Here is a 16,157-nt window from a genome sequence, read left to right as displayed (position 1 = left end):
CACCTCTAACAATAATGGTCCTGGAACCATTTGTAGGAGGCAAGCTATGCCAAGGGTGTAGGCATGTGGGGGTAAGGTGTGTGGAAGGGATGCTGTGGGCCAGTGGCATGATGCTACTAGGGATGGTCCTGGCCAGGACACCAACAGATCAGTCGTGGGAGCCTATCAAGAATCCCAAGGCGTGATGGGTCAGGTACTTGCTGAACTCAAGGAGATCAAGCATCTACAGAGGGACTTCTACTGTGAGTATCTGGAAAAGTGGGAGGTCACCAACACCATCATGGCCTCGCTATCAGGGTTGTTCAGGGAGCAACACCACACCCCTTCCTTTGGCCAAGAAACACCTTTTTCATCAACATCTGTGGCAGCCACAGGAAGGGACGCTCTGTCAGGGGTAGGACCCACCTCAGACACCCCTGCCTCTCTAGCAGCAGAACACCCCACTCCCACCCCTGCAAGCAGAGAAGTCCAGACAAGCATCCAAGAAGTGCAGATGGTAAGACACCAACCACTGCCAGCAAGTGACCTCCACCTCAAGGAACTCTTTTGTGTGCCACATATTTACTCTGCTGACTGTTCTGTCATTTCCTATGGTAGTAGGACACTGGACTTTGGACTGCAAATGTTGTGTCATCTACTAATATGATTACATCCCCCATGACTGATTTCTCCAATTTACTTTTCTGTTGCATCTCTCAATTAATCCCTGCACCTATGTCAATAAACTCACCTATCACTAAATATTGCTTGCTACCTTCTTTTCCACATTTTGAAATTTTGAAATGTAAGCCCATGTGATGCACATGAGGAAGACACAGGATGGTAATGGAAGGAGGGCTATGTCTCGGGTAGTGTCATGCTGAGGATTACTAGCAACACAATGATATACGTGTTTAGTCACACCAAACATTTTATTGTACTATACAGCACATAGGCTGTTAAAATGTCTGGAATGCCATAGCCAAGAATGGCCAAACTATGTTGAGTCAGGTTAGATATCCCAATGTACTGTGCCCGAGACCACAGAAGAAAGGGTTTTGTCAGACCTCGTCCCGTAGAATAGGCTAACATATTGATGGATGTTTTCATCAGCTTGAGCCTTATCACATACCAAACCCAGATCTGCCAACATAACATATGTCATGGCCGAGGGCAGTACAACAGTCACCAATCATAGGTCATCCCATTACAATGACCAAGCATCTGGTGGTGTACTATAAACCTATGTCAGCGCTGTGGCCTGCAATGATAAAACACATCTACAGCTACAGAAAGGTCATACTGGATCATTGTCCACACAATGTGAAGGGAGAATGCATGGATTGCACTTGATAAGAACATATTTCAAGACCATGGGCCATATGTATGAAAAAAAGCCTTTTGAGAATCGGAAATAGCGATTTTTAAGAAATCGCTATTTCTGATTCGCAAAATGCAATGTATCATATTTGCGATTTGGTAATAGCGATTTCTTAAAAATCGCAAATGCTGTTACCGAATCGCAAACTGCGATACCGGCCCCTATTTGCATCTATGGGCCTGTTGACCCATATTTGCAAATATTTAGCATGTCCCAAATTGCGAATTCCTAACTGGAATTCGCAATTTTGGGAAATGCAAAGTCCAGGGTGCTGGGGGCCTAAGGCCCCCTCTGCTGCACCCCAAAACATTTTTTAACAACATAGGGCATGTGTGCTTTACATGTAAATTTTAAAAATGCATTTTAAATGCATTTTAAAAATTTGCACATGGTTACCACCAAGTTCAACTTGGTGGTAATAGCGATTCCTTAATGCCCAATTCGCATTAAGGAATTGCTTCATACATGTGCTTTAGAAATCGCATATGATTCCTTATTTGCGATTTCTTATTTAGAGAGTCACAATTTGCGACTCTCTAAACAAGGTCGCAATTTTAAGGAATCGCTATTTTAGCGATTCCTTAAAATTGCATTCAGAATGCCTTTGATACATTCTGAAAGGGCTTTTTGCATTTGCAAACGGGCATTCGCACCGTTTGCGAATGCAAAAAGCTTTGATACATCTGGCCCCATATGATTACACACATGAGACAATTGGACCAACACACTGAATCAAACCAGTGTATTCTACAATTCAGCATTCCACCCACCCACTGTTCAAGTTGCATTGGCACAAAACTCACACACCCTAAATCTGTGACCAACATTACCTGGATCAATCCATGTCCACTTCATATGTCAGAACAGCAACAGATGTGTACCAATGTCACAACTCTGAAATGCCCACATGAGGATGGCATGGTGAAGGTACCTGGTCAAAAACAATACAAGGAGTATAGGCAGAAACGTTTATACCTATGACCAAAACCTCATATCAAACATCATCCACTTACACTGCAATGAGACTGACACAACCAAAGCAGATAATCAAGGTAGTAAAATGTTCAAGTCTGACTTAGCAATCAAACCTTGGCTGTATACTGCAAAGCATAGGATCCCCTGTCTTTACAGAGAAAACCCTGCTCAACACATCCTGACAACTAAAATTCCTCATACAGTTACTGTAATCACATAACAATTATATATTTACACTCAAGTAAAGTAATGATTGATGAATCTGCCCTCAAGTCTGCACCTAGCTCCTCTTCACCCGTCATTCTCACTTGACATTTCAGGATTTTCACACTGTGGCACTGTTAGCTCCCATCATCTGGAATTTATGGGATATCCCTCCACAGGGCAATGTTGTGAAGCATGCAGTAGGCCACAATGATATTCTAAACTTTTTTGGGTGAGTAGAGGAGGACGCTACCTGTCCTGTCCAGACAGCTAAATCTGGCATTCAGGAGCCCGAAAGCCCACTCCATGACACGCTGTGTTCTTCCATGGGAACTGCTGAAGTGGACTTCCCCTGGCGTACTCAGGATCCTCAACGCTGTCAACAACAGTTTGGGTATGCAGAGTGCCTTGCAATGGAATGAGACGTGTGCAACTATGAGTCCCCCTCATTGCAATGTTTGCAGCAGACTTTACACATAAACAAACAGGACATATGTGACATACCAACCAGCTAGGCCCTCTCTGGGTACAGTTGTGACATCAGCTGGGGGGTCTCACCATTCTGCATAATAAAGACATCATGACTGGTCCCGGATTAATGGGCACAGACCTGTGAAATGCAGTGGTCCGCCAAACAAAAAGGTTGGACATTAATGCAATGGAAGTTCATTCTGTTGTGATACACTTGTTCATTGCCATGCAGTGGGACCAAGGCAATATGTGCACTATTAATGGCTCCCACCACATGTGGGATGAGTGCCACTATAAAATTGAGCCTTCACTTGGGTGAAATCCTCACATTGAGGAAATCAGATGTAGCTGTCCAGGTGTTTCAACATTGCTGAGAGTACATCCTTCAAAACAAGACTGAACATAGGCTAGGACATCCCAGCAGATAGGGCCACTGTATTTTGGAAGGATCTTGTGGCCAGGAAGTGTGACTCTGCAATGACTTGTGCAATGGGTGGTATGCTTTTTGGATGATGAATAGTGGCAATCTGAACTGGCTCCAACTGACAACATAGATCCATGATTGTTTGCCGATTCAAATGGGAGATCTGGATGATGTGGTATTCTTCCATGGTCTGAAGGTCTGGCAGTGGACGACAGACAGGAGATTGTCTGATCCTTCCCCTCCCTCGGTAGCTATGTATGACAAGAAAAGATTTTGCCCGTCATTCAATGTGTCCTTTGCAACTTACATGATGCATGTCAGTGACAAACTGCGACACAACATGTTGTAAGTTGAGGACATGATGCACAGTGCACATCACAGCTGCTAATCACACAGAAAAAGACATGTTACCCCCATGCTTTCCAACACATGTGTACTCATCATCAACTGTGCCCCAGAGCAAGTAGCCATATGTGCCTAATCATGCACATAAAAGGTGTCTGAGTAGTAGGACCTACATGACAGGAAACAACAGGCACTTTTCATTGGAAAAACAACATTTTCTGACTTATGATGCAGTTTTTGGAGGCATATAAAACATTTTAGGACTTTAAAATGGCGGCTGCATGACCTACTCCACTGGACATTAGAAACCGCCTGTGACCGCCGGCAGAAGTCATCATTGTGGTAGGCAGTTGCAACCACGGCAGACACAGCCGTAGATTAACGCTGTTACCAGTGGCCTTTCAAGGCCAATGGCTGTGTCTGCCAGTGATGACAACTGCGTACATGGCAGACGTGACCACCATGTTCTAAAAAATCCCTCACTTGACTCCTGACACTGATGCCAGCAAGGCCTCCACTAACTGAGCTGCTGTGTACCGCCTCTGGGAACAATCATACCATGTCCAGCAGGTGCTAGGTCCCCTGCCTTCTCCCCTGAGGAGCTGGAGAGGCTGGTCACAGAAGTCCTACCCTGGTTAGGACAGCTTTATGATGCACCAGAGGCGCAGGTAAGTGTCTTATGTCACCATTAATTTGTCTGTACTTCATCATATATTCCCTCCTCACAGGCTAGATTGTGCCCAAGTGTGCTAAAATGTAAAGTCAAAGACCTGGTGGAGCAGTCAGTGTGGCATCAATGGGAGAGTTAATGTGCATGTATCTGTGTTTAGTGCCAGATGCTGAGTCCTAATAAATTGTTGTGTGTGGTTTGGATGTACTTTGCTCTACCTTATGTTGGATGCACAAAACTGGGTGACCTGATGTCACTGCCATCCCCATACATCTCTTACCACATGGATGTTGTCAATGTGAGACAACAAGTATTTGCATGTGTTGGACCTGGCCCTTTCTTCAAGGTCATCCACAGAATGTTTGCCTCCTCCCTCCTATTTTTTCTAACCAGTTTTTGTTTGCTTTAGGACTCATGGCACTTTACCACTGCTAACCAGTGCTAAAGTGCATATGCTTTCTGTGTAAATTGTATTGGCGATTGGTGTATCCCTTATTGGCATATTTGTTTTGCTAGTAAGTCCCTAGTAAAGTGCACTAGAGGTGCCCAGGGGATGTAAATCAAATGTTCCTAGTGGGCCTGCAGCACTGGTTGTGCCATCCACATGAGTATCCCTGTAAACATGTCTCAGACCTGTCACTGCAGTGTCTGTGTTTGCAGTCTTGCACTGCCAATTCGACCTGGCAAGTGTACCCACTTGCCAGGCCCAACCTTACCTTTTTGTACACGTAAGCCACCCCTAAATTAGGCCCTAGGTAGCCACATGGGCCGGATGCAGTCTATGTTAAAGGTAGGACACATACGGATGTGTTTTACATGTCTGGATAGCTAAATACTGCCAAATTTGTTTTTCACTGTTGCAAGGACTATCTCTCTCATAGGTTAGCATGGGTGCTGCCTTTAAATATCAGTTATACAGCAAATAGAGATGAATAATTTGGGGTCTTTGGGCTCACAATTTAAAAGTACATATTTTGGTAAAGTTGTTTTTTAAACTGTCAGTTTGAAAATACTGCTTTTAGAAAGTGGGCATTTTCTTGCTTAAACGATTCTGCTAGTGTATTCCATGTCTGGATTAGATTGACAGTTGGGCTGTTTGTGAATATCCACTAGACAGTGACAAAAATGGAAATGGGGTGTAGCCTGCATATCCTGATGGGCATTCTGGGCTAGCGTGGAGGGAGGAGTGGTCACTTACACCTGAATGGCCTGTGCCTGCCCTCACACAATGCAGTCTCCAACTCCCTGGTGTGTGACTGGGGTCAGGTCTTGGCAAGACAGGATCGTGTGGACAACAGAAACTTTCCTTTGACGTCTGCCTATTTCAAAGGCAGAAAGGGGTATAAATAGTGGAACCAAAACCCCAGATTTTCAGATTACTTCTGGAACAAAAAGGAACATCTGGCAAGGAGAAGAGCTGGAGGAGGAGTACTGCCCCTTTGCCTGTGACTGTGCTTTACTGGGTTAGCCTGCAGTTGCTGCTTCTGCCTGAAATAGGACAAAGACTGGACATTTTGGTATGTTCCTGCTTATGAAGAATCTCCAAGGGCTTGGACTGAGCTTGCCTCCTGTTTTGAAGTCTCAGGGCCATCAAAGACTTCCTCTGCCAGCACCTGGACTCTCTGCTGAGACTCCTGCCCTGCCAAGCGATGACCTATCCAGTCCCTGGACTCTTGAAAGGTAAAGCTGGTAGAACAAGAGCTGAAATCCACGCACAGGGAGCCATGCGGAGACAATTTTGACGCCCCACCTGCAACGTGGCGGTAAAAACGATGCGCCACCCACTTCGTGGCTAAAATTGATGCACCACCTGCATGGCCGCTGGAGAAATGATGCAACAACCACTTGCGGCTGCTGAAAATGATGAAAACCCCAAGCAGCGTGGAATTCCTCTACTTTGTGGCCGGATTTCACATGCATCATCCCTGGGCATCAAACTCATTGTGAACCTGCGCAGATCCAAGGTGCCCTGTTCAGAAATTGGCACATCGCTCTCTTGCGGGAGAGAGAAACGACGCATCGCCATCCCGACTGGAGAAAAAATGACACACGGGCTCACATGCAAATGTGGAATCGACGCATCGCTGAGCTTTCCAATGAAAGCTGGCCTGTGCGGCTTTATTTTTTACTCAAACCAGGTACTTTGTGTAACAACGACATTTCCATTGTTTTCTATGGAGTAAGATTTTCTTCATTGTTTAAATTCATATCTTGACTTGTGTATGTTGGATTTCTTGTTTTGTTCTTGTTTGATTTGGATAAATATTGCCTATTTTTCTAAGCTGAATAACTGTGAGGGTTGGTACACATACTTTGCACATTGCCTCTAAGATAAGCCTGACTGCTTGTGCCAAGCTACCAAAGGGGCGAGCAGGGGCTGTCCTAGGTGTGTATCTCCCTTACTCTGACTCGAGTGAGGGTCCCTGTTTGGACAGAGTACATACTGACTGCCAACCAGAGACCCTATTTGTAACAGCATGACAGCATGAGCTGTGAATGCATGTTGTAAGTGTGAGGGGTGTGTAAAGTGAGCTATGTGTAAGTTGCCACAGAGATTTCAAACTTGGCCTTGCTAAAATGTTGTTTTGAAGACTCACTCTGCCCTTCAGCTTTCCACATAAACAACACATGCCAAATTGCTGTTGTCTACGTGATGTACTTTCATGCATGGAAGTGATGGGAATGGAGATTCATGTAGGGTCTGTCTCCTCACCCTGCAGAGACCTTGGACAGTCAAATCTATCTCCCAGTATGGGTCCAACACTAGAGTGATGTTGAATCACTTTTTCTATGCAATTGTGGCAGTTTGCCCACTCCCTATATCCCAGTTGATCTTGTCATGTGGCCAAATCTAGGCTTTGTGCTGAGTTGCAACTTATTGAGGCTCTTTCCCTGAAGAGTAGGAAAATGTTTTACAGGAAATTTTATGTTTTTTTATTCATCTGCACTTGGCATCATTGTCTACGTACGTATCTATCCCCTGACACTTCCCTTACTCACACATCCCTGTTGTCACCTTCACACAGGTCAAATTAGTCCTCTGCAGGCTTATTTAATCAATTATGGTCCCACTGTGCAGACAGTGTGTTGATTCCTGGGAAGCCATGATATGTGATTCACTAGCTTAGTCATAAAACAGTAAATGGAGAATGCAACTGAGTCTTGTGGACAGAATTTGTTCTCTAGTCTTTTGCATCCCTGGGGGTCCACAGCTGGCCGAGTGCCCATTGTCACAAGAGGTGAGAGGACCTGAGATGCTGGGCACGGAAGATCTTAGAGGACCAGCTGCGGCTGTCTTCCCAATGTTGAAAGGGTGCCCATCAGACAATTACCCACCTAACGGCCCGCATTCTGGCTGTGGCCTACCTGGAGCTTCATTGGAGTTTGACGGCAGCACAACAGCCGCAAGGGGGTGAGTACACAGCAAATTCTGACTTATCTGTTAGAAATGGGATTTTTGGTTGGCAGTCAGGTTTCCCCCTGTCCAAGCAAAAGGCCTCACTCTAGTCAGGGTAAGTCACACACAATCCAAGATTATCCTGTGCCCACCCTCTGGTAGCTTGGCACAAGCAGTCAGGCTTAACTTAGAAGGCAATGTGTAAAGTATTTGTGCAATAAATCATACAATACCACCATATAGCACCACAAAAATACACCACACAGTGTTTAGAAAAATATATAATATTTATCAGGATAATTGTAGGTCAAAACGAATGAAGTTGCAATGTGAATTTGTAGAGATATCACTGAAAAGTGATATGAAGTGTCTTAAGTCTTTAAAAAGCAAACAAAGGGGGTCATTCTGACCCTGGCGGTCATGGACCGCCAGGGCCAGCGACCACGGGAGCACCGCCAACAGGCTGGCGGTGCTCCCATGGGCATTCTGACCGCGGCGGTACAGCCGCGGTCAGAAACGGGAAACCGGCGGTGTCCCGCCGGTTTCCCGCTGCCCAAGGAAATCCTCCATGGCGGGATTCCGACCTCCTTACCGCCAGCCTGGCTCTGGCGGTTTTGACCGCCAGAACCTGGCTGGCGGTAACGGGTGTCGTGGGGCCCCTGGGGGCCCCTGCAGTGCCCATGCCAGAGGCATGGGCACTGAAGGGGCCCCCTAACAGGGCCCCACCAAGATTTTCAGTGTCTGCCAAGCAGACACTGAAAATCGCGACGGGTGCAACTGCACCCGTCGCACCCCTTCCACTCCGCCGGCTCCATTCGGAGCCGGCATCCTCATCGAAGGGGGTTTCCCGCTGGGCTGGCGGGCGGCCTTCTGACGGTCGCCCGCCAGCCCAGCGGGAAACTCAGAATGGCCGCCGCAGTCATATGACCGCGGTGCGGTCATTCGGTGGCTCCCGCCGGCCCTGCGGTTACCGCGGCCGGCGGGAGTCAGAATGACCCCCAAAGTCTCTTTCAAGCACAAAGTACCTGGTTTGGAGTGGAAAATCTCCTCAGAGGGCCACAGAAGAAGAGGTACGTGGAAAAATGGTGTGTGCGTCGATTTCTCCCCAGCACACACAGACTTGCGTCGTTATTTTTCACGCGGTAAAATCGTGCGTCGTTTTCAAGCGCGCGGACAGTCTCTTTCTGTGGATCGCGGGGATTACCAGATGTCCCGGGTCTGTGCGTGGATTCTCCTACTTGTTTTCCTGCTGCACGTCGTTCTGCGGGGCTGCGCGTCGAAGTTTAGCTCTCACGGCAGGCGTCACGTCGATTTCTCCTCTGAAAGTCAGGCGGCGTTGTCCTTGAAAGGCCGTGCGTCGAAGTTCCGGTCATCCCGAAGGCGTCGCGTCGATCAGCGTCGGTCTGCGGCGTTTTTCTCGCCACGGAACAAGCTGTGCGTCGAAAATTTCGCCGTACAAAGTGTCCAAGTGAAAAAGAGAATTCTTTTTGGTCCTGAGACTTCAGGGAACAAGAGGCAAGCTCTATCCAAGCCCTTGGAGAGCACTTTCACAGCCAGACAAGAGTTCAGCAAGACAGCAGGCCAACAGCAAGGCAGCAGTCCTTTGTAGAAAGCAGTCAGGTGAGTCCTTTAGGCAGCCAGGCAGTTCTTCTTGGCAGGATGCAGGTTCTGGTTCAGGTTTCTTCTCCAGCAAGTGTCTATTGAGGTAGGGCAGAGACCCTGTTTTATACCCAAATGTGCCTTTGAAGTGGGGGAGACTTCAAAGAGTGGCTAAGAAGTGCACCAGGTCCCCTTTCAGTTCAATCCTGTCTGCCAGGGTCCCAGTAGGGGGTGTGGCAGTCCTTTGTGTGAGAGCAGGCCCTCCACCCTCCCAGCCCAGGAAGACCCATTAAAAATGCAGATGTATGCAAGTGAGGCTGAGTACCCTGTGTTTGGGGTGTGTCTGAGTGAATGCACAGGGAGCTGTCAACTAAGCCCAGCCAGACGCGGATTGAAAGGCACAGAAAGATTTAAATGCAAAGAAATGCTCACTTTCTAAAAGTGGCATTTCTAGAATAGTAATATTAAATCCAACTTCACCAGTCAGCAGGATTTTATATTACCATTCTGGCCATACTAAATATGATCTTCCTACTCCTTTCAGATCAGCAGCTACCACTTCAATACTGTATGAGGCAGCCCCAATGTTAGCATATGAAGGGAGCAGGCCTCACAGAAGTGCAAAAATGAATTTAGGAGTTTTACACTACCAGGACATGTAAACTATACAGGTACATGTCCTGCCTTTCACCCACACAGCACCCTGCTCTAGGGGTTACCTAGGGCACACATTAGAGGTGACTTACATGTGGAGAAAGGGGAGGTTTAGGCTTGGCAAGTACTTTTAAATGCCAAGTCGAGGTGACAGTGAAACTGCACACACAGGCCTTGCAGTGTCAGGCCTGAGACAAGGAAAAGGAAAAGGGGCTACTTAAGTGGTTGGCACAACCAGTGCTGCAGGCCCACTAGTAGCATTTAATCTACAGGCCTACAGGCCCTAGGCACATAGAATGCACATTACTAGGGACTTATAAGTAAATTAAATAGTCCAATCAGGTATGATTCAAGGTTACCATGTTTTAAGGGAGAGAGCATATGCACTTTAGCACTGGTTAGCACTGGTTAGCAGTGGTAAAAGTGCGCAGAGTCTAAAAGCCAGCAAAAACAGTGTTAGGGGTGACCACCCTAAGGCTGTCAGGTCTAGCACTATCCTATTGCCAGGTGATTGAGGGAGGTACTGACTGCTCCCCCAGACAATTAGGAATGAGCTATGTGTCGCACAGTAGATGGGAGATTATTTGTGTTGACATGTCGTCTATCAAACGTGTGCGCCTTGCCTTTTTAGACCTGGGGCCTAGTACAAGACTTGTGAAACCCTCAAATCACTTGCTCTGTATGGACCACAAATGGCAGTGTACAGTGATCATTCATGCACTGTTTGTAGTTGTAGTAAGTGTACTTTCTATCTTATACATGACTACCCCTAAATGGTACAGGCCAAAGGTAAGTAGGTTATAGATCACTGTCCTCTGCCATGTGTCTGACTATATGTGTATGTAGACATCTGCCACCCAGAAACTAGTTATCTTCACTATATGATGGATGCTGGTCCATACTGCAGTCCTTGATGTGTAGATGTCCATCATACATGTGACATGGTTTACTTGGTTAATTGTTTGCAGATGTAGCAAACTACTTTCCTTTTGTAAATGTGGAATGTCCATTGACCTGAATTATGTCACACAACTGTTGCCAACATTCCTTGTGCCTACATGTCAGCATGTGTCCTTTCCTCTTTAGAAAACATTCATAGTCTGCAATTTAATGCATGTTCTACCCATGTTGATGGGATGATGTCTGTGTTCTCACATATATGTGCATGGAAAAGTGTTTGTGGAATGGTGCAGTTACAATGGTGGTACATTTAGGCCCGTATTTATACTCCGTTTGCGCCGAATTAGTGTCGTTTTTTTCGACGCAAATTCGGCGCAAAACTAACGCCATATTTATACTTTGGCGTTAGACGCGTCTAGCGCCAAAGTATGGGCAAATAGCGTCATTTTTTGCCGTGAACGCCTTCCTTGCATTAATGAGATGCAAGGAAGGCGTTCCCGTCTAAAAAAATGACGGCAACGCAAATGCGTCGTATTTATACTCCCGGGCAAAAATCACGCCCGGGAGTGGTCGGGTCAAAAAAACCCGCATTTGCGCCACTTTTTAACGCCTGGGTCAGGGTAGGTGTTAAGGGGCCTGTGGGCTCAAAATGAGCCCACAGGTGCCCTCCCATGCCCCCAGGGACCCCCCCTGCCACCCTTGCCCACCCCAGGAGGACACCCAAGGATGGAGGGACCCATCCCAGGGACATTCAGGTAAGTTCAGGTAAGTATAATTTTTTATTTTTTTTTATTTTTTTTGGTGGCATAGGGGGGCCTTATTTGTGCCCCCCTACATGCCACTATGCCCAATGACCATGCCCAGGGGACATAAGTCCCCTGGGCATGGCCATTGGGCAAGGGGGCATGACTCCTGTCTTTACTAAGACAGGAGTCATTTAAATGGCGTCTGGGCGTCGAAAAAAATGGCGCAAATCGGGTTGAGGCGATTTTTTTGCCTCAACCTGACTTGCCCCATTTTAAGACGCCCTAACGCCATTTTCCCCCTACGCCGGCGCTGCCTGGTCTACGTGTTTTTTTTCCACGCACACCAGGCAGCGCCGGTCTGCTAGCGCCGGCTAACGCCATTCCATAAATACGGCGCCCGCATGGCGCTTCCGAATGGCGTTAGACGGCGCTAAATTTTTTGACGCTAAACTGCGTTAGCGCAGTTTAGCGTCAAAAAGTATAAATATGGGCCTTAATGTTGTGACACAGACAGACGTGTGTCACCATTGTTTATTTCCTGACAGATACCTTCATGCATCATAATTTGTCATTTGGCATGTAGAACTGCAGTAGCAATGAGGGACATGATAGGCCCAGACTGTGGAACTGCTCTGTCTTTATCTATGTCCTTGATGTGGATTTGTGTGTAAAAGTGCACTGACCATGTGTAATGTTGAGGAGTGTGGCCTGACTGTTGGCATGCATCATGGAGTGACTTGCAGTGATGTTGACATCACATGTGCTTGGGTACAGGCATTCATCTACTGACAGACACCAGGGTTGGCATGTCCAAGATGTGCATAGTGATGTTGCTTCTCATTGGACAATAAGTTGAGGTCCTTTTATAAGTCATGGTAAGTTCTGTGTCCCTCCAACATGCAAAGGACAGATGTTTACTACAGATACACTAAGGTAATGTCTTTGTAATGGGTGTCAGACAAGAGTGCTGACTATCCTGGGGCTTTCCGATTCATTGTTTTGTGTATTCTGGAGACATCTGTCACATATTGAGCCAAAAGTGCTCTTTTCAATGGCACATGTGAGGCCTATCTGGGTAAAATGGATACTACCTCCTTGACTCTATTGAGATAGGTGTCACTCGTTGAAGTGTGCATTGTTGAAATGTTTACAGTATGACATGGGTATTTCCTTGTCACCTACTCCAGGATTATACACTTTTGTAATCAACATAGCAGGACTTCGTGGCATCATTTCTAATTGTTGGTACATTATGTGTGTGCCAAATAGATGAGTGCAAGATTTTGTGTGTGAAATGTGGGAATGGCCTTTAAAATGGGATACCATTATTTGCAAAACGGTAACTTAGGTTTGCTGCATGTAGCACAGCTTTCAGGATGGAAAGGTCTCCTAGTTGTTGTATGGTTGTTGTAGTTGCAAGACATCAGCCATGCAATTGTAGTTGTCTGAGATCCTGATTTTCCTGTGGACAACTTTAGTAAATCCAGATGGCATGCATGCATATGTTTTGACACATTTATGTGCCATCTAGGTGTATGTTTTTGCTGAAGCCTACTTGACATGTTGGTATTGTATGTCAATCAGAGCTGTGTTTCAAGTGTTATAATGGACGTTATGACCCTATTTCTCTTTCTTTTTGCAGCATCAGCACAGGCAAGCAAAGAAGATGGGACTGAGCCAAGTGGGGAAGCATCTGGCCACAGGACCTCGGGTCAAGAGGCCACCGACACAGATTGACCAAGTGGCCCTGAGGGCGAGGGTGAGACTGAGACATTGTCCTCAGCATCATCGGTTTCCTCTTCCAGTGGCCATTCCCTAGTGGTGGTGGACCCATCGGGGAATCCATCAGTACCATCCTTGTCCACCACCCCCTGTTTTATCACCGCCCTCCCTGTTGCTCCCCACCCATTTGGCCATGTCCATTCCTTCAAGAGGGTGGGAGTCTCCTTTGCCACAGGTACCTCTGCCCCAGCCCCTGTTACTCCTGCTGCCCTCAGTGAGGAGGCTATTGACCTCCTGAGAAGTATCTCTGTGGGTCAGACAGCCATTGTGAATGCCATCTAGGGACTGGCTGGTCAGCTACAACAGACTAATGCATTCCAGGAAGGTATTCATGGTGCATTGGCTGGCCTACAGAGATCTTTTCAGGCTCTAGGCTCCACCTGATGGCAGCCAGTCATCCCCCATATTCGGTCCCCCTCCACCTCCCTCTCCCCAGTCAAAATCCCCCTTTCTCCTTCTCCTAACTACCCAAAGCACACAAACAGATCTACAGACATCCACCTCAGTAGACAAATGGAGCGCACACAAACACAACTACCACACAACTCACAGGCACTCACACAAACAACATCCACTCACAGACACAACAACACTCACAACTTCCCCTGACACCCCACCACCACCAGTATCACACACATGACATCAAGCATACCTACAGACACCATCACAACAGTCACTGACATAGCCACCACACCCATCCTACCCGCAGGCACTACCCCAGCAGACCCCCAGACATCCACCACAGGCACCACACCTGCAGACACCGCAACTACAGACACACATACATCCAACACATCTATCACACCTACAGTTACCACCCCAAGAGACATCCACCCACCCACCATGGCATCCCCCAGTACCTCCACCCCCCAAGCCCAAGACATATAAATGCCCCCACTCATCTACCTAACAGACACCCACCACACTCAAGCATACTTCCCATAAGCACGCACCACAACATCCACACCCACACATCAGACAACCACTCCCTCAAACTCTGAATCCCAACCCCCTTCTGATGACCATCCCCATGTGTCGAAAAAAACTTTTTTGTTTGACATTAACCTTTGCCCAGTCTTCCCCTCCATTCCAGACCCAGAAGGACCCCAACCATCTCCCAGGCCATCCCTCCCATCTCCAAGGCCTCCCCTGCCCTCCCTGCAAGTACCCACACCTCTCCCCCTGAAGACGAAAAAGCCCAACTCTCCCAAGAGGAAGTCCACCCCTACCAAGAAGATCACTCCTCCCAAGCCTACACCCCCTCTCCCAAATCTGATCCTCCATCCCCTTTTGAATCTCCCTCCTGTGGAGGTTACATGGCAGTTGGGAGTCAGTTTTAGGTAAAACACTGTGCCATAATTGGACATTACTTATGGACTGGCCAATGACCTTTGGGCATTAATATTGTTCACATTATTAAACCCAAAGTGTTGTTTTGTTTGGGTATACATTTGTCCTGTAAATACTTTTCTAGCTCGATGTTGTTCCTGAGTGACTTTGCTTGTGTGCCTTCAGTTGTGTGTCTTTGGGCCTGCTTGCTACTCCATGTGCGGTTGTTTGCAGTATGTGAGTTTGTGTGCAGTGATGTTGTCCCCCAAATGAAGTGTATATGTTTTGTGTATGTGTGTGTGTAAATGCAATGGTGGTGTCATGGTATTGTGTACTGTTTGGTGTGGTAAGTATTTCTTTTTAAGTTATCCAATGTGGGAAGGTATGGTATTAGACTTGTCCCCCTGATATGGCTTACATATACATGTGATGTGTGTCATCCTGAGTTTTGGTTGTGCAGACATGGATTGTGTTAAATTGTGCTAGTTGTGTTTGCATTTGCCTTTGCATGTGTATATTTCTCTGTGTGTCCCTTCCAGCTAGTTTCTGTAGAGGTATGTCCCATGCAGCAGGAGATGTATGTGCTTTTTTGACCTGCCCTTCGCCATTATGCAGATGTACAGGTCTATTGGTTTTAGCATTGTTTGTCTCTGAGACCCATGTAGGGCCATATCCTGTGCACATGTTGTTTGGGGGGCTGTTAAAAGTCTTACATGTCCCAGTGCAGTCTCCTTCACTGGGTGACCCAGATTCCAACAGCAAAGGTATGGTTGTTGTGTTGTTCTTGGTCTATTTGTGTATCTGTGTTTTGTGCACGCCACTGTGCTTCCATTGTGCTGTGATGTGTGTGATGTGTGCGTCCATTACAGGGTTGTTTACTGGTGGTGTTGTTTGTGTTCAATACCACATTGTTACATATGTGTGTTCTATGTGAGGACAGTTCCTGGCCAGTGTGGGATGTGAGTGTATAAGTTGTACTTGTATATGTGCTGTAGGTGGGCTGTTGTAGATGTGTGTGACCATGTTGTCTCCCTGTGTCTGAGCTGGGTGGCCATGTGAATTTGTGTAATGTGCTGCCCAAATTGTGTGTATTGTGACTGCGAACATGTCTGTACTGATGTATGATTTTGAATGAGTGTTGTTTGCAATGTGTACCTGCTGCCCTTGGCGTGCCCCCCTCTTGATGTGTTTGCTGGCACTACAAGCCTTTTTTATGGCTAGTGAAGCTGGTAGGTGTGTGTACTTATGGTTGGTATCCACGGCAACATTGATTTTGATGTCTTATGATGATCAGCAGCAGT

The sequence above is a fragment of the Pleurodeles waltl genome, chromosome 1_1 (genome assembly GCF_031143425.1).
Source record: "Pleurodeles waltl isolate 20211129_DDA chromosome 1_1, aPleWal1.hap1.20221129, whole genome shotgun sequence".
NCBI classification, from domain to species: domain Eukaryota; kingdom Metazoa; phylum Chordata; class Amphibia; order Caudata; family Salamandridae; genus Pleurodeles; species Pleurodeles waltl.
The sequence above is the reverse complement of the archived record's forward strand: the minus strand, read 5'-3'. Positions refer to the sequence as shown.